Below are 18,915 nucleotides of genomic sequence, written 5' to 3'. Positions count from 1 at the left end.
CCAAGGTCAATTGCATTTGTCAGAACGTGTCTAACTGAACCTAGCACATTATCTCATTGTTTTTCCTTGAGGGCCTATGCATCTGTTCACCTAGCAAATGAGCCCAGAAAAGAAGACAATACTGACAGTTCTCCTGTCACTGTATTCAGGTCACAGAGTCTGGTAGTTAGATCAGACTGCTTCAGTGCCGGAGGAGACTCCTCTGTCTGGAACATCATTTATTAGCATATGAGTGATCAGTTTCCGCTAGACTATATTCAAAGCACTCTTATAATGTGTGTTTTATGTTAACATTTCAAACCTGCATCTGTCTCATGTCAAGCTTTCGAATCCACAATGTTAAGGTTTGATTGCATTGCAGATAGAGAGCGAGAGAGAGAGAGAGAGAGAGAGAGGGAGAGAGAGAGGGAGAGAGAGAGAGAGAGAGAGAGAGAGGGAGAGAGAGGGAGAGAGAGAGAGAGAGAGAGAGAGAGAGAGAGAGAGAGAGAGAGAGAGAGAGAGAGAGAGAGAGAGAGATTTTTGTTTCAGATGTTCTGTTTCCATGACTATCAAACATATGGAGGAAGGGAAATGGGACCTGGGGCAAGTCCATCCAACAAATTGATTAGCTTTTTCAAATGTTGTCATGACTGTTTTGAGAAGACGTTGAACATGAATGTGTGTTTAAACCTCAGCTTATTGGTGCTTTAGAGTGCAGTTCTATTGATAATTGGTGAGATTTTGACCTGATTGATTCTATGTGAATTCTGTATGTATCGAAGGGCAGGTTTTTGTGTTGTTAATACGATTAATAGTCCTGCTTTTACTATGAAGTCTCAAGGCATTTGGAAACACACACACACACACACACACACACTCTCAGTCTCAGTCTCTCAGTATTTCACCTTGCTTTCCGGCCTTTTCACCATCTTGTCACTTGTCTCGCTCTGACAGTCTTATGTAATTGTCCTTAGGCAGGGAGAAAAACTGTGTTTGCACATACACACATACACAAATACACACATACACACACATGCACTTGGCAGGGTAAGCAGTAAGTGCCAAAATGGCACACACATACACACACTCACACACACACACACACACACACACACACACACATTTCCTCGCTACTGAAATGTGTGTTTATACATTTTATGGGAACACCTTAATTTGTTGTTACATAATAGATATATTGTTGTGAGGCTGTTCCTAGGTACAACTGTAAGCTAAATGCTGACTGTTAATGATTAGCAGATATGTTTACCATTATCACTGTTTTGGTTTAGCCTGTTTGCATGTTAAAATTTTGCTAACTAACACTAAACAGTGGAGGATGAAAGGTGTTGTTAGTTTCGTAGGTCCTTCATTAAAGTATAGAGACAATTCAAAATTCAGGTCAGGGGATTCTTAGGAGTTATTACAATTCATCGTGTGGGGAACATGAAGGTCTGTACTTCATGGTGGCACTAGAGAAAGAGTCAGGAGATCCACAAAATGAGTAGGATTCATCCTGTGGGCACCATGAATGTATGTTCCACATTTCATGGCAAGCCATCCAATAGTTGCTAAGACATTTCAGTTTGGACCAAAGTGGACCAAACGACCAGCAGTCCGACACAGGCCTTTCTCACAGCAGACATTTGGACTTGTCATTGTAGGAAAAGCACAGGTGTTACTAATAACACTAACTATGGCTCCATTCTTTCAAGTGGTCCAATGAGAGTGACAGCGAGCCAGCATGCACGATACCTGACCCTGAAATTAAAGCAGCTAAATGGAATTCAGCCATCATTAATTTCATTGTTGACACCTCCGCATTTCCTACTGTAATGTGTCAAGATGTCTTCAGTGAAAAAGGCCTATTGCCATCCCTACAGCCACACAGCTAGCATGGCTACAAATATTCAGCCAATGAATCAATCAATCAATCAAATAAGGGATAAGAGATAAGGAGAAAGAAAGAAAGAAAGAAAGAAAGAAGAGGTTATGATAAGGGACGAAAAGTAACTAGCTCCACTAATAATCAGTGAATTAACCAGATTGTAGGTAATGTGACAGTGTGTGTGTGTGTGTGTGTGTGTGTGTGTGTGTGTGTTTTATCATGGAGAATGTTATAATACAGAGAGAACTGATGCACACCACCCACAGGCTGAATGCATTTAGAGAAGGTTGCAGATATTACCCTGAAGGACAAGAAAAGGCAAAATAGAGAAAACACAGAGACAAAGTCAGAGTAAAATTAAAATACAGTGACTATGATTTCCCTTACCTGTGGTGTAAACATGATGAAAGGTATCACAACAGGGTGATGTCAACATTTGCACATTTTCTCCATAATGTTTTGACACGTGTCAAGCAAAACTCCAGTTTGAAGTTGCACTTCTTTGTCAGCACTGAACTCGGTGAGAATACATCAGAGATAAGCGCCTTCGTCTAACTGAGGGCATTCTTTTGGGCTGTCTGACTTTGCACATTTGTCTTCTGCACAGAGGCACATCAGCAGTTCATCTTGATAACGGAAAGGGCTATGTGAGCGGATTTGGTGAATATAATTTGAAAAGCAATGTGTGTATGGGGGGTGTAAACAAAAAAAGAGGAAAAGGGGAATGATTGTATCATCAAACATTTAATCTTGATGCCTTTTGTTCAGCTGACCTGTGCATCATAACATTTCTTGATTGACCTATTGCAATGTGCTATACTTTCTGTGTGCTCAGTTGCTTGGGGAAAATAAATGTAGTTGGTATAACTAGCTTACTTTGTTAAAAAGTTCATTTTTTGTTTGGTAAAGGTAATGTCCTCTCAAAGATGTAAGCAGAGAAGAGTAGATGCATCAGTGGAGAGAAGCTGAAGTTGTACTCAAAAGTTTTTTATCAATGCATCCAAGATCTCTATTTTTCATGTGAATAGGACAGTGAAGTGGCTAGATGGAACATAGGACAGAACGAGCCTGTGAGTGGGACTCTTAGGGGCCAAATGGAACCCTCTTCAGCCAATTAGAGGGTGCAATGTGATTGATCCCCATGGTAACACAGATGAAGGGCACAGCACTCCTCCTGCTCCTTCTCAGTCCCCATCTTTTCAAATGGAAATGTACCCAATTGTCCTGAGCTCCTCCTGCAGAAATGGCATGGACGGACATGTTTTCTAGAGAAGGAGTCTGGGTGGGGGGAAACAGTACTTGAGGAGCACCGGAAATCAAATTTCCGATGAGATGATGGAAAGACTGGCTCAGATGCAGACTTTGTTTACCTGTTTACTAATTTAACATGCTTTTAACAAGTTGTAAAAATTTGCTTTGTCTGTGCAGTGGACGAAAGTGATGATTTAGAAGGACATTAGCACATGCATGAAAATGACACAATTATATTAGCATGGTTGTTTCAACATCCTGCCATATAAGACCTTCCTGGAAAATAGATGGGTATTAGAACCAAAAAATATGTGAGTCACACTTTCTTTAAAGCCATTTTAAACACAGTGATGCAGGTTGAACTCACTGCTGTGGTCAGAAAGGGTCAATATGTGACCTCCGACTTGGGTTGGAAACAGGCTGGACACAGGGGACGGGAAATCTATTTAATGTTATTGACTGTAAACAATTGTATGAACATTCACATACACAAGTATGCTGAAAAAAAGCAACATACATAATCTCAAAGAGAGTATGTACAAACAGCGGTGGAATGTAACTAAGTATATTTATTCAAGTACTGTACAGTTTTGAGGTACTTGTATTTTAGTAATTTCATTTCATGATTCTGACAGTAATACTTCTCCACTACATTTTGGAAGCAAATATTGTACTTTTTACTCCATTTGCAGAGTGAGATTATTAATACAAAATATAAATCATTTTCATTTGTGCGTGTATTTTGTTTTTACTTTAAAGTGTCTTTGAATATAAGTGCTATATGAAATATATGCATAATTAAATCAACTAACATATCATGATATATTATTATGGATTAGGTTACCCAGAAAAAACTTTAAGTATGTTTGATCCTTATACTTTTTTTTTCTTTTTTCTTTTTTTTTAACCTTTATTTTACCAGGGAAAAGAATCCCATTGAGATTACAATCTCTTTTACAAGTGAACCCTGGCCAAGAAGGCAGCACATAGACAATACACGTTAACAGACAACAAGTAACAGACAGACAGGGATGGGCAGGACTAATAAATGATAAATAAAAACAGAAAATCACATTTTATAAACAAGCGCAGACATAGATAGATAGATAGATAGATAGATAGATAGATAGATAGATAGATAGATAAATAGATAGATAGATAGATAGATAGATAGATACTTTATTCATCCCAAGGGAATTTCCATGTTTATATATTTGATTTAGGTAGGACTTGAATTCATTATGTGAAATAAAAACTTGCAGTTTTAGCTGATTTTGCAACTCATTCCATGAAGTTGGAGCACTGTAACTAAAAGCAGTTTTGCCAAACTCTGTTTTAGTTTGTGGAACATCATACAGCATGTATCTACTTAGCTTGTATTCCGATCTACTAGGTGCTAAAAGTGTAGTTAAATATGAAGGAGTGTCTCCAGTTATTGATTTGTCACATAGGTCAACCAATGTTTGAGGCTTCTTGTGTTGAGACCAACCATTTCATATAATACACAGTGATGGGTAGAGTACTTTGCATGCATTATAAATCTCAGTGCTGAATGATACACAGAATCCAATGATTTCAACAGAGTCTTTGAGGAGTGTCTGTAAAACACATCTCCATAGTCTAAAACTGGCAACTTTTACTTGTAACAGAGTACATATACTGTGGTATATCTAAGTACTTCTTACACACCTGTGCATGAGTGGGTGAGTGAGATATCCACTAAGAGAGAAACTGAAACTTAACTTCATGTCATATTGATTTGAACTTTAAGTATGTGTAGTTTGAGTGTTGGTCATACATTTAGACCTACTGTATCTTCTATCTGAAAACAACAACTGAATAAGTCAAATGTTTATCAAGATGCATTTTTCGACAATTCAAGAACATGTCTGAAAATCCTCGTCAATCAGAAATTATTAAAAACCACTTATTTTGGAAATTATCTTTATTCTTGTCCTGACAAGACAAAGCAACTGTATTAAAGTACTTATATATACATGTATAAGCACTGCATTGGTCTACATTTGCCTGTATAAAACATTTTAAATGTATTTTTTGGTAGAAAGCTTAAATACATTTGCAAAAAATATAAATTTTGGTATCAGACAAAGAATCCAGAAAAGCATTAAAGCAGTTTATAAAGGAGTTGGCATATCAAACACATTTAAACCCTGGTGATTTCACTGCAAACAATGCCTTGCATTGTTCACTGGCGCTGTGCAGTGCAACTTAACGTTATGGAACAGATTCTTATGAAGTGCCCTCTCAAACTCTCTCTCAACTTTCAATAACACGTATGAAACCTCACACTACATACACAAGTGAATTCATGCACACGCATAAGTAAAACCACACACACACACACACACACACACACACACACACACACAGATAAAGGACAGAATTTAATATTACAAAAACATTCAATCGCATGCGTGGATGAATTTCACCTAAAAACATATTTAATTTATTAAAAACATCTTTGCTGCATCATTTTACTTTTAAAATATTATATTGGGTTAAAATGCATTCGATTTCTTTTTTTAAAGCTTCTCTGACTCTTAAATAATAATTATAGATGTATTGTTCGAAACATTACATTGACAAAAAAATGATAACAAATTTAGTGGGGTTGTTTTCAACTCTTATTGTATATTATACTATAAGTGAAGGAAACCAAACATTTATATGAAGACAAATCTATTTTAGTATTTTTGACGATCAGTAAGTACAGTAAAGGATGCTGTTAAATATTGCTGAAAGACAGTACCTCCTTTAACTTCACAGAATGAGCTTCATGTTTTGTTTGTAATGGATGCATCTTGTGTATGTGTGTGTGTGTGTGTGTGTGTGTGTGTGTGTGTGTGTGTGTGTGTGTGTGTGTGTGTGTGTGTGTGTGTGTGTGTGTGTGTGTGTGTGCGCGCGCGCACGCGCACACGTGTGCGTTTGTGTGTGTGTATTTTACTGGTGTGAGCATGCTTTCTGTGCAGGGTTATTCTGGGTGTGAGAGGCACATTTTGGAACTTCATCATTGTCCCTGACTGCACAGCTCAGGAGGATTTAGTAAGATTCATTTGACCTTTTTCTCACGCCAACTCTCCTGAGATGAGAACAGTCCAATGGCCTCATATAGTATACTTTGACTTAATTGGAACTCTACAGTCTGTTACTAAAGTAAAAAAGCTTGCATGTTGTTAGGTTAAATTTTAGGAACTAAATCAGAGAATACACAATGGTAGCTTTACTAACTTTCCATGTCCAATCTTCTAACCTTTAGACTACTGATGACTCTTTTATCAAGGCCATTGAGGTAAAATGCATTTTCAAAAATTCCACAAGGAATTATAAGAGCTTTGCATGTCCTATTCATCACATGCTATTAGCACAGACTCATGTCTGGCACAGCAGGGTGAGAGACACTCAAGCCTTCACCAAAAATAATGACAAACCTTTCTCTATAATGGCTTTTGGTATGTTGATCTCAGTGTGTGTATCTGACAGAGTAAATTGAGGCCTGCTCACTTGTGCGTCTGCGTGCATGTATGTGCTTACCAATGCTATTAGATGACCACACCACAGTACAAAAAGCAATTACACCCCCGCCACCCCCCCTCAGCCGAATGCAGCTGCAGTGAATGTGGACCTTTAGGAGAGCGTGGGGTGATCCGGCAATTGGAGCACACGACAGAAATGGGGTGAGACGGTTGAAAAACAGAAAAGGAAAGGGATAGGTGTGTGAGTGAAAATGTTCAATCTGGAAGAGTGGCGATGTGCTATTATAGCTGCAGAGCGAGGCAATCTTGTGGAGCTGAATAGTGTTGAAAGTGCTAAGATAAATTGGTAAAAACAGAGCTTAGTCTGAGCTGAATGCTATTGTAAAGCACAGGTCACACACTGAAGGACAGATGCATTAGACTGCTCACGCCTTCCCTGTGTGTGAGCTGGTAGTGAGTTGGTGAGCTCTACTATTTTCCACTATTTTTGCTTGTATTTGTGCTCCTCAGGTGGGGTCAGGATGGGTCGGCAACCTCAGGTCACCTTTACCAGAAAAGAGTTTCACCAAACATCACAAAGGCAGTTGCAGCACAGATTTTGCTGTGTGAAGACACAGCGATGGAAGAACAGAAGGCCCAACATTCAACTGTCAGATCAAAGCTTGCAGGAGGGCAAAGGATGAAAAAGATTTTGGCCTTGATCTTGGAGACGCACAAGCCAAAAAATATGCACACACATGAACAGTGCAACAGAAAGCCAAATGGATACATTACCTCTGTTCATCCAGATGGTACAAATGAGAAGCTCCAAATTAACGGTTTTCTTAAAGGACATAATAGAAAAATTCTGTAGAGACTTGATTTGATATAATGGCTATGGGTAATGCAGGCATTCAGCTGCATTTAAATAAAGTCAAGTACATTTTATTTACAGTATATAGCCCAAAACCGCAAATTAGCCTCAAAAGGGCTTTAAAATCTGAACAGCATACATCCTATATTCTTATACTTTCTGTTTGGATAAGGAAAAACTCCCACAATAAACATTTTAAAGCAAAATAAAGGAAGGATCTTGAGGAATATCCCTCTTCTAGAACAGACATGCAGTAGATGTCAGTATGTAACAATAGTAAAGTAAAACAGAATGAATATTAGGTGTAGTAGATAAACAATCATATATGAAGAATATGAATCCGGGAAGACATCAAGCCAATTTCCAGGTGCTGCCACAAACGTGATCTCATGGGAAGGCAAATAAATAGCATGCCAAGACATTTTGCGTGTCATTTAACGACCCTTTCTCATTCTCAACTCACCACATGCTTGGTCAGGAACCCGTGGCCTCACTTTTTAACGCACCGGGTACTACTACGCATCAAACTATTATGCTCCACTATGGTCGCAATTTTAAACACGTAGTAAATGTGAATTAAAACAAAACTACTTGGTTAGGTTTACATTAAAAAAAAAAAAAAAAACATGGTTTGGGTTTAAATAATAGATGTATGCTTTGTTACGTTCAACATATACCATAGGACATATTGGACTCCTCAGAAGAGATACGTCTATAAAGTCATTCCCACTCCCTATTGCCAGAATGACAGAATGCAACAAAAAGCTTGTGTTACTTAACACAACAAAATGACTTTGGCATGTTAGCCATTTGGTGAAACCAGACTGGCTTCCAACACTTTCTAGTGCATTTTATTTTGAAATATAGATGTATAAGGCTTGACAAGAAGTCATGTGACTAGGTAATTAGCTTACCTGTACATATGCCTTTGTTCGGTGTGTCTGGCTTTTGCTCTGATGAAGGCCTGAGGCAGGTTGAGACATAAATGTGACAGCAAGGATTATGGGACTTTTTGAGGATATTTCCCTACTTTAAGTGCAGTGTGTACAAACAAATGGTAAGTTTCACTGGATTTATTCACACACACATCAGCTTGCTTTTTAATTGTCAGAAACAGGGACACTGCTAGAAACTATGGGCGATCTGAAAAATGCTAATGCTGGATCCTTGAAGAATAGAATCCCTGTATGTTAGCCCCCCATGTGGTGCCCCGCATCAAATCTATCTGAAAGGATAGATAAGGCAGATAAAGATGACGTCTAAGAATCTGAGATGTCCCATAATGTATAGAGTCTGCCAGTATTGCAGCTGATCCCAGGAGTAAGACAATGCCCCACCAGTTGCTCCTCAGAGATAATGAGCTGCTGAGTGCTGAGTGAGATGTTTGCAGGGCCAAAGGGCTGGGATTGGAGTTGCTTCACTGGCTCTGTATGGAGAGGGCCTGGGCACGGCTCTAAATTAGTGAGCCCTCTGGATCAATGTGGGCTGTAATTAGCTGCTATTGATCCCAGACAGATCAGCCACTACAGTAGGCCACAGCCAAGCACCTCTCAACGTCCATCAAGCTGCACCCCCACAGCACAGCAACTCAGCCTCAGCTCACTCTAAGAGCAAACAAATAATATCAGCCAGCACACTCAGCTCTTGGTAAGTGCACTAAAGACACTGTTCGACATTTCAGGATTCACTTACATATTCCATTAGTGCACAGTACGATGCATCTTTTTGATTCAGTGTTTTATCTTACGTTCCATTAAATCATATGGATTACATTATGTGTTTGCGTAACATGCATGGGGGAAAAAATGGGCCAAATCTGTGGCTATTATCCATATGCATCACCCATAAATCAGTCATCATTATGCGCCAGGACTGTGGATAACACCAGAGATGATGGTAATGCAATCTGGCTTTTTGAAAAAAGAGATCCAAACTTCTCCAAAATAATCACAATCAGGACTTTTTAAATATCTCATCAAAGTGAACTAAGTGGTTTTGCTCTTTTCACTAATGCTAATGATCGGGGCTGTCATTAGTAATGTGATAGGTGTTTTTCTGTGTTCAAAAGAAGATGTATGTGGTGCTCCTCAAGTGATTGGCAACAACATGTAAATAAGAATCTTTCCAGAAGGTTCACCCATTTTGAAAACCATGACTGATACTTGGAGAAACTTTCCTTTTTTTTTTTTCCCTCTCTTGAATTTGTAATCACAATCAAATATATGGCCTGTAATTATAATGGGCCGGCCTGCCAGAGATATGAAACTGAATTCGAAGCTTGAATTATGTAAGTCTATTGAACAAATGCAATTCAAACAAAAGCACTCTGAAATGTGGTCAAAATTGCACTCTTCATATTTTCATTTCTCTAAAAGCGTCACTGTTTAAGGGCCTCGTACTTTCACGCCTAATAGACTTGAAATCTCTCCCAGCATAAATTGGAAAATGACCATGCTCAAATCGTTATGTTTCAGAGAGCATGCTTCAAAGAACAATAATGGTACATTAAAGATTCAAACCTGTCTATTCTGTGTGGAGACAGTTTATGAACACCATTTTCAATCTCACAGGGACATTCATCCTTGCGAGGTGTATAATTAACAGCGTTGACCTTTTCTAACAAACAATTTCTCTATTTAGAGATGCTGCTGAGAAGAGCTGATTCTCACCCCTGGGAGGAAGTAAAGCCGGGCCCCATGGAGGAAAACAGTGGGATAGCAATAATGTATAATATTCTCAGTAATCCATATGTAGAAATATGAAGTCAAAGGCAGCTGGACTTGTTTTTGTTTGTCTCATAAGATAATACTTTATTGCCTGTTACACAAGGGTTACAGAACATTTTCTTTGACAAGGCTCCAGTCACAAAAAGACATTCACACGGACATATAAAAACAAGACATGGGGTGTTGAGGTATCCGCTGACTGTGGTGTTCATTTTGTGCTGTTCAGTATGGCTGTTGCAGAGGGGATGAAGTTGTACCTTTTAAAACGCCTGGCTGATGGTAGTAGCTGGAAGGAGTGATGCAGCGGGTGAGAGGCGTCCTCTGTGATCAGGTTGGCTTTCCTGATCACTGAGCGGCTGTACAGCTCAGATGGGGGGTTGGGGGAGCCAGTTATTTTGGCAGCGCTATTCACTATACGTGAGAGTCTTGTTTTGTGTTTGATGGTGAGTTGACTGTACCAGGAAGAGAGATTGAAAGTAAGAACTGATTCAGTGAGGGAGCGGTAAACCAAAGTTAACACATCCTTGCTGATCTGAAAAGTTCTGAGTTTTCAGAGTTCCTTTGTTTTTGTAATGTTGAGCTCCAAGGAGAGCTCAACAAAAGTTTGGGACAGATTAACTACCTGCTGGTAGCAATTAGGGCGTCAATGTTAGACATGTGCAACCAAAGCCATGTCATCAGCGTATTTAAAAAGTGCCATACCCTCACTGTTATAAAAGATGTTGTTGGTGTACACAGAGAAGAGGATTGGGGATAAAACACAACATTGGGGGAGTCCAGTATTTAAAATAAGCTTAGTTGATTTTAACCCCTTTAAAACACCTGTTGATGGGGTTAAATCAACCACGCTTATTTTAAATACAAGCGGCTTCATCATCTCTACTGATAACAGTTATAATACCATTTAGTTGTGTTGTTTTAGTGTGTCAGACTTTGCCCAACTTCACAGTTAAACATGAATAATTGTCTTCGCCTTCATCCAGTCCCATACTCAAACTTATTGAACTACTAGAATATCCAATTTCACCCAGCCCAAATGTCCTTTTTGCTGCAGTCTGGCTTGGTTAGATTCAATATTGCGGTGATGTGTGCAATTCCAGGCCCAAATGAATCTCCCAGCACAAGCCCATCTCAGAAAAGATGTTTCCAAAGATTGAAGCACAGGGATACCAGGTGGAAGGGTAGTGGTGCAAAGTGAGTGAGAGCAATTTGCACTCTGCAGGTTAAACCAAACTTTCTCCGATATATGAAGAAGAAACTTGAATCAGCAGGACAAGAAACTATAAAGTGATTTTCTCAAAGACTTCTTAGAATGTTTGTTTGGGGAGTTGTCTTTTTTTTTTTTTTTTTTTTTTTTTTCTTCCTTACTAGATTAGATCAAAAAGGATATTGTCTGGACTGCACCCACTGACAAGCACCACCACAGCTCTTTGCAGAACCACAGAAGCCTCACTTAAACATTTGCAATAAATCTTATGAGAAATTTTAAGTTGTAAACAAAAACCTCCGGCCTGAACCTCAAAATATAATACACTCAGTAAAAATCTGTATATGTGTTTTGTTAGTGGAACATCTTATATTTAAAAAGTTCAAACTCCATAATCCAACATCCAAAGCACTGTATCTTCAAGACGTCTCAAAGCTATATAACAATATGCATATGTCTGTATACAGTCACCAAATGTTTTGTCCTTATAGCCATAGTGAATTATCATATAAAAATACCCAAATTACTAACCTCAATAAAATATGCATACTGTATGTGAGCGGAATACAATGGGAAACATAAAAACATTGCTCCATATTGATATTTATGGTTGAAAACGTACCCTTTTAACCACTTACACACCTCACAGTCTTCTGAATAAATGTAATAAATCTACTGTAGGTGCACACATCTTCATATTACCCTATGGAAAATGGTAATATAAAGTGCATAACTAAAGAATAAGGAGGAGCGACACCATTCAGCAATCGAAAGAAAGTAATGCGTTAAGCAAAACAACTTGTAATTTATTTTTCAATCATATCTTACAGCAGTAAAACTGAACATGTGAAGCTCAGACATTAGCCGGAGGGGGCCTTCCTTGATACAGTCTAACACTGAATATAGTAGTTAGCTATGTTAGCTTAGCTGACAATACGCTCAACAAGACTTTGCAAAAAGGTGTAATTAACACACAGCATACAAAGTCCTGGAACGAGTCGGTGACACATTTGTCACTTTGTTGTTGTCCTTAAGACCGCTAGTTGGCACATAAAAAAACTAATAACTAAACTAATATATTTTTGTTCAATAAAGTTTCTCACTCATTGCACACCTTTCCCCACATCTGCTCTCGTTAGAGGCCAAGGCCGTCTATTACGTATTATTTTCTGGGTTTTTCAAAGGGAAATGCCCACTCAACTTTAAAAACAGTAACGTAAATTACCACAGTAAGTAAATCAATAAGGTTATGAATAATGTGAATGCTAGTACTAGCTGAGTCAACGTTAACTGTGCTAAGCACAGAAGCTAAACAATGTATTGCTGTGGACGCTGCTGTGTTAGTTGGGTAATTTTTGTTGGAGTCTGGTGGATTTGAAGAGAGCAATATAAATGCTTCAGCTCCCCGACAGAAATGGTTGTCTGACAGCAAGGTAAAGCGAAAAATATTCTAAATATAGTGTACACTTAAACCGATGTTGATGTTTTTAGGTGGTCCTTTATTTAGATGGTTAATATAGGTTGCTGCCCCCATTCACGGCAGGACATATCGGTCTCTTCAATGCCACCAGACTCTTTACTGTCTTCCGCTGCCTCAATCAGTTAGTTTGTGTGATTTTGTGACTTTTGGATCCGAACTAACGTGGTGTCCACAGCAGCAGCCTACATCGCTTAGCTCCCACGCCGTAACCTTATGTGTCGCCATCATCCAGAAACCTACGTCGGGTCATGTGGGAAAATGTTTTAAGAAAGGTTTGGGTAAACAGCATTTTGACACTAAAACACAAGTTCTTCGACCAAATTTGAATACACAAGGAACACTTCTGGGATGCAGCAGAATGATACGAAAACTTAAAAAAAAATAAGTGTATGCCTGACTATTGACAAAGGGGGAGGGTTATTATTCCTTCCTCCAATAATTAGTTTTAGGACGTGATATCAAGAAACTAAATCTGAGAGACGGATTAGTTAACCTATAGACAAATCCACCGGCTGACTCATGCGTTGTGCTCTCTAGCGATGCTGCTGTTACTGTGTTGGCAGAATCCAAATAAACCCATTCACTGACAGCGAAAGCATTTTGGGTTGATCACAGTCAGCGATCGCCCCCTCAGACAGATAAATTGGCCACATACAGTTTCTCATGCTCAAATCACTAGTTTTAAATTGGTTCCCACAGCTTTGGGAAAAAAAAATGTTTTTGTCCGACCTCCACAGGCTGAATGTGAAAGTTCTGTGAAGTAATTAAACCCAGCTGGCATTAGCTGCTAGTTTATGATTATAAATCAACTTGCGATATATTGCTTGCATTGTAATTAAATAGATAATTTAATACAAATGTAAAACACAGCAAATTTTAAAAGTGGAATTTTGGTCAGGAAACGTATGCAGAGTATACAGAGCAAGATATTAGCATCACAACAGCCCATTGGTCGGCCCATTGTTGGCCTGCCGCTCAGTAATGGAGATTACGTCAAGTGAAATTAATTTCATGTGGCCGAGGCTTGTTAGCTAATAACAGCACAGACAAGTGTGATTTTGGTGATTTGCTGGTGAAAAGACATCTAGCTCATGTCTGTTAAAACTGGACTAAATTTCCTCAATGTTTTAGATAACCTTTATTTCAGCCGTATTTCCATAAAGCTATACATAACTTATAAAGTAAAATCCTTTAATACATGACATTGTTACTGTGGAGTTATGTTAATTGAACTCACCTTGTTACTGGGTATGTAAGTATGACTTATGCTACACTACACTTCAATCGGTCCCAATTAGTTCATATCCCAAAAAAATAAACATCCAACACTATGATGTTTTTTAAAGCGCCCATATTATGCTCATTTTCAGGTTCATAATTGTATTTTAAGGTTGTACCAGAATAGGTTTACATGGTTTAATTTTCAAAAAACACCATATTTTTGTTGTACTGCACAGGTCTCTCTCACTGCTGCAGATCCTCTTTTCACCTGGTCTCTGTTTTAGCTACAGAGTGAGACCTCTTTTTCTTCTTCTTCTTCTTCTTCTTCTTCTTCTTCTTCTTCTGTACTATCCTTGATTGCACTGCACATGCACAGTAGCTCAGATGTAGATCATGTCAGCTAGCTAGCTCCATAGACAGTAAAAGAAAGGCTGTTTCTCCAACTTCAGTCAGTTCCAAGGCAGGATTAGCTGGGAGACTTCTTCTAAACCAGGGCGCACATGGAAGTAGTTCTTTTGGAGATTATGGTGAACTTGTGTGTGTTGTAGCAGTGCTTTGCAATTGAGAACGAGGTAGCATGCTAGCGTTAGCATGCTAACGCTAACGCTACAAGCTAACGGTTGTGGTTAGCCAGCTCGTTTCGGATTGTGACGTCACAAGCCGGGCCGATTTTGAACAGCTCACCAGGATACTGAAGGCAGGACACATTCAGAAACCGTATCTCACTCAGAACACCATGGATGGATTTTTTTCAAAGTTTGTATGTTTGTGGAAGCACCAGAGACACAAAATAACACCCCAAATACCAGAAAAAGTGATTTTTTTTCATAACATGGGCACTTTAAGTCAAGGAAGCAACTGCTTTTTTTCACCCTAACATGATTTGTTAGTTATACAAAGAGTTATGTCAGAGAGTTAGAGCGTCAGACTTTCTTTTTGAATTTATTTATGACACTTAGGAGAATACATAGTGGTGTCATTCAAAATGGCCCTGCCTGGGTGACTGTGTTTGAGATGCTAGCTGTGTTGCATCCTGTAGTGTCCACTTCAGTCAGTGCTCAGAGTCAGAGACGTGTCAGTGGCTCCGATGCGGCTTGTCAGGCATGCTCTAGCTTCTGGCCAGCCTCGTCCAGCCAGCCCCCACCCTCCACCTCCTCCTGGGACCATCCACGGGCAGCAATCACAACTTGAGTCTCTCTTTGTCTCTCATCCTCTCATCACCCGTCTCCTTGTCCCTCAAGTCTCGCCATTGGAGTGTGAACATCAGGATTAGGTAAATGACAGGAGGAATCCACAAAGTTGACTAGGCAAATGTCCTTTGGGTCTGTCTTCCTATCCGGTTTGTGGAAAAGACCTTATTTTTTTGTTCCCTCGTGAAAAGTTGGACACATAGTGGTTTATCATCGTTCAATCTTTCCATTAGTTCAATCAGTTGCAATCAATTTCAACATCAATTGCATTAACACACTTTAAATGGTCTTTGTTACAGCGTGAGGCCAATCAGGATGCTTCTTCATGTTGAGACCAGGAAATAGAAACATGCTGGATTGACTCACATCACTTAATGTCATTACAACCGGAGGGGAAGCTGTCAAAATGCAGATGAGCTTCACTGCATTACACCTTCATCGCTCAATGTGCTCCCATGAGTAAGGTATGCACTTCAAAACATGGCAGCCACACTCTACACATTCACAGCACTTTCACATTGTGGCTTTGACTTGATTCTATTCAGTTCACTAATTTCAGGAAATGACTGAAACCCAAATGCAGAAAATGAAATGCTGTTAGGTGAAATCAATTCTGAGCACTGAAGATTCCCTGAATTCCTCCTGTTTTAAAACTAACTCTTCAGCAAATCTTTGCTCATCTGCATCGGATTGTGCACGCTTGAGTCCCCGGGGAAGGTTATTAGGCAGTCATTAGTTTAGTTTCATCTATGGAGCAAAATTGTTTACAGCCTGGTAAACCCTGCCATGTGTTACTTTGTTCCTTTGCCAGAACAGCTATTTTAGTCATTGTAGCAGTAGTAAATTGCAGTAGCAGAACCAGTGTAGGGCTTATTCATGAGCACTCCATATGTGTTATGGCAGGCTACTAATGGAGAACCTGTCAGGTATGAAAAGGGCATATGAAGGTTCTTTTTCTTGCACCAAACTTTGTTTATTTCGTTAACAAACTAAAAGGTGAACACATATTATTTGTTGGGCCATTTGTCCCTTTATCGTGAATAGCTACTGTAGCTCTATTTTAACAGAAAATTGCCTTTATTTCATGGTAAATAGTCAAACGATGCGAGGTTTGGAGTTATGTATTATGGTAACACAAATAATGGTTTTTGTTAAACATCTGTCTCTTTATCACAAGATGGCATCACTGTTGACTTGTAATGTAATTAAGATGTAAAGAATACTCTGGCAATTACCTGTCTAATGGGGCGTTTATCAGCCCTCATTCTCCAAGCTGTCTGTCTTGCTGGCTGGCTCACTGAGAGGCAGGCGGATGCATAATGTTATTGCTGCCAATAGACGAGACAGAGAAGCAGCTTCGGCAGGACACTCATCATTCTCCAGGCCAGATTCTGGGTCTGACTCTAAAGTCGATCAAAGTTATTGGAGGAGAAAGAGCAGATATTTCCTAGGTAGAAGTTGTCGATCACCTCACCCACCAAAGAGCCAGAGACCCGCTACCTGTTTCTGTCACTCAAGCATGATTGGTGAAGGGAGGGCACCACGAGGAGTGGGAGCGTAACCACACGGAACAATCCATATTCAATGATGTGTGTGTGTGTGTGTGTGTGTGTGTGTGTGGGGGGGGGTGTGGGTGGGGGTTATCTTTTCCATCACCTGTGACACCTGAAAGACACCCAACAGAGTTGCCCTGACAACAGTTATGAACCTGCTTGGCTCCCTGGGTGCGAGGTCAGGATTGAGTGGCGTCTTGTCTTTATGTCTCTGTGCTCCAGTGGGTGGTGCAGAGTGATTGTGGCACAGCGGGATGTACGTGGATGCATGTGTGCATCTGGAGGGGGGGGGTATTCACTATAGCCTATTGTAGCAGTATTATTCACAAACGTTTGTGGCGAGTTGTGAAACTGTATCTCAGACCGTATGTGCGAGATTTGTGGATGTTTACAAGAATCTCTAAATGTGCATTGATTTGTAAAAACTCAGACTCCCAGTGCCACGCTGACCGCTCTGACGCCACAGACAGAGTTGGCATCTCTGCTGTTTTTGGTTTGAAACGCACACTAAAATGTCAACAGGCCCACTTGTTTGCTGCTTTCAACGGTAGGATTCTTTCCTCTGAGTTTATTCAATACCTCTAGCTATCGTATTTGTGTTTGTTCCCTGCAGGCTTTAATGTTACATAATATAATTTGTTTGTGTATCCTTTGTACTAATGTTGGCTACAAACAGAATATTACATTTATCGCAGCAGTTTAATTACAGTTAAAGTTGTTTCAGGAGAAACAATGCTGCCCTTTCTGTTAGCTAACGCTAGCTTGTGTTAACAATTTTGAGCCTAAAACATTAAGTCCTTAGGACTTAGATGGCAAGTCGTGAAAATATAGTTACACCTGGCAGGGACGTGCACAGCTACAGGCTATTGTTGATTAGCCCATCATTAGTAAAATTAAATCGAATGAAAATGCCATATCCTCCACTCTTGTGTAAATTTTTTTGCCACCATACATCAGCGTTAGAGACATAACCCCTCCAAATGTCTGTCCCTGACGCCTGGTTCTGCTTGGTGTTACAGCAGTTAGAACAGTACAGTGACATATACAGCTTTATTGCAACCTACCATTGCTGTTCAGTGGGTCACTCCCCAGTGGCAAAGAAAACTTTAAAGTTACAAAGATTTGTGTACACATTTACAAATCTGTGTACACCTGTGGCAACCTGCAGCAGCAGTCTCCATTATTTTAATTCTGTTTTCGACTGCTGTTTGCAAGCCAAATTGCACCTCGGGGACATTAAAGCTTTACTCTACTCATTTGCAGGTGAGAGACAGAGATGGCGACAGCGACAGATCCTGATCGCGATCGCATGGTGGAACCATGGTATCGAAGTCCCTCCCATACACTGGCCCGACCAATTGCGTGTCAGTGTGATAAAACTACAGTACTGTTTGGCATATTGTACATTAGTAGAGCAAAGTAATGGCTACTCCTACAAAAAAGCTAAAATATTAGCCTAATGAATCTAGCTTGTGGCAGAGTTTTTTTTCTTTTTTTACCAATGTGGTGCTAAATGCACATGCTTGCAAGGAGCAGTTAAAAAAAATGAACGTGTAATTTGTTTTTGTTGCAAAACAGTTAAGGGAGTGGTCATGGAATTGCAACCAATCTGTAGACACGAGTTTGAAAGCCTGCTAAATAAACAGAGGGTGGCCTTCATTTGTTGTGAGCACTGACTGGAATGGAATGGTTAAAACAAATAGGAGCTAGACTCTAACTCTAAACATGTTGAATTGAACAAAATGAATGTTGCTTTTTCAAAGACGAAACGGTCAAGATTGACACATCAACAATAAATAAGTGTTTTAAGTCTTGTTTGACTTAACTAACATCGCTGTATTCTTTACTAGTGATTTAAAGTGTTTGCCTGTGCCGCCTATAAGCCTAGCTGTATTTTATAGCAGTGTGTTTGTGTATGCTGCAGTGCAGAAAATGCAGCTTTGTCTACATGGATTGATCAGTTGGTGGTGGTTGATTAATTTAAGTAGACTCTGCGGTGCATCAGGTTAGTGGTTGTCAGATTATAGCCCTTGATTGATTGATTCATTTTTATTAGTCATGTAATAAAATAACCTA

General features: G+C 39.5%; 1 long non-coding RNA gene across 1 annotated transcript; it reads left to right on the top strand.

The window, feature by feature from the left end:
• Positions 1–8,381: 8,381 nt before the first annotated feature.
• LOC114563208 (uncharacterized) lies at positions 8,382–18,670 on the top strand. Its single transcript, XR_003693591.1, has 3 exons — positions 8,382–8,519; positions 15,586–15,750; positions 18,103–18,670. It is a non-coding gene; the product is annotated as an uncharacterized LOC114563208 (long non-coding RNA).
• Positions 18,671–18,915: the final 245 nt, after the last annotated feature.

This window comes from Perca flavescens, chromosome 10, assembly GCF_004354835.1.
Source record: "Perca flavescens isolate YP-PL-M2 chromosome 10, PFLA_1.0, whole genome shotgun sequence".
Classification (NCBI taxonomy): Eukaryota; Metazoa; Chordata; class Actinopteri; order Perciformes; family Percidae; genus Perca; species Perca flavescens.
The sequence above is the reverse complement of the archived record's forward strand: the minus strand, read 5'-3'. Positions and strand labels throughout refer to the sequence as shown.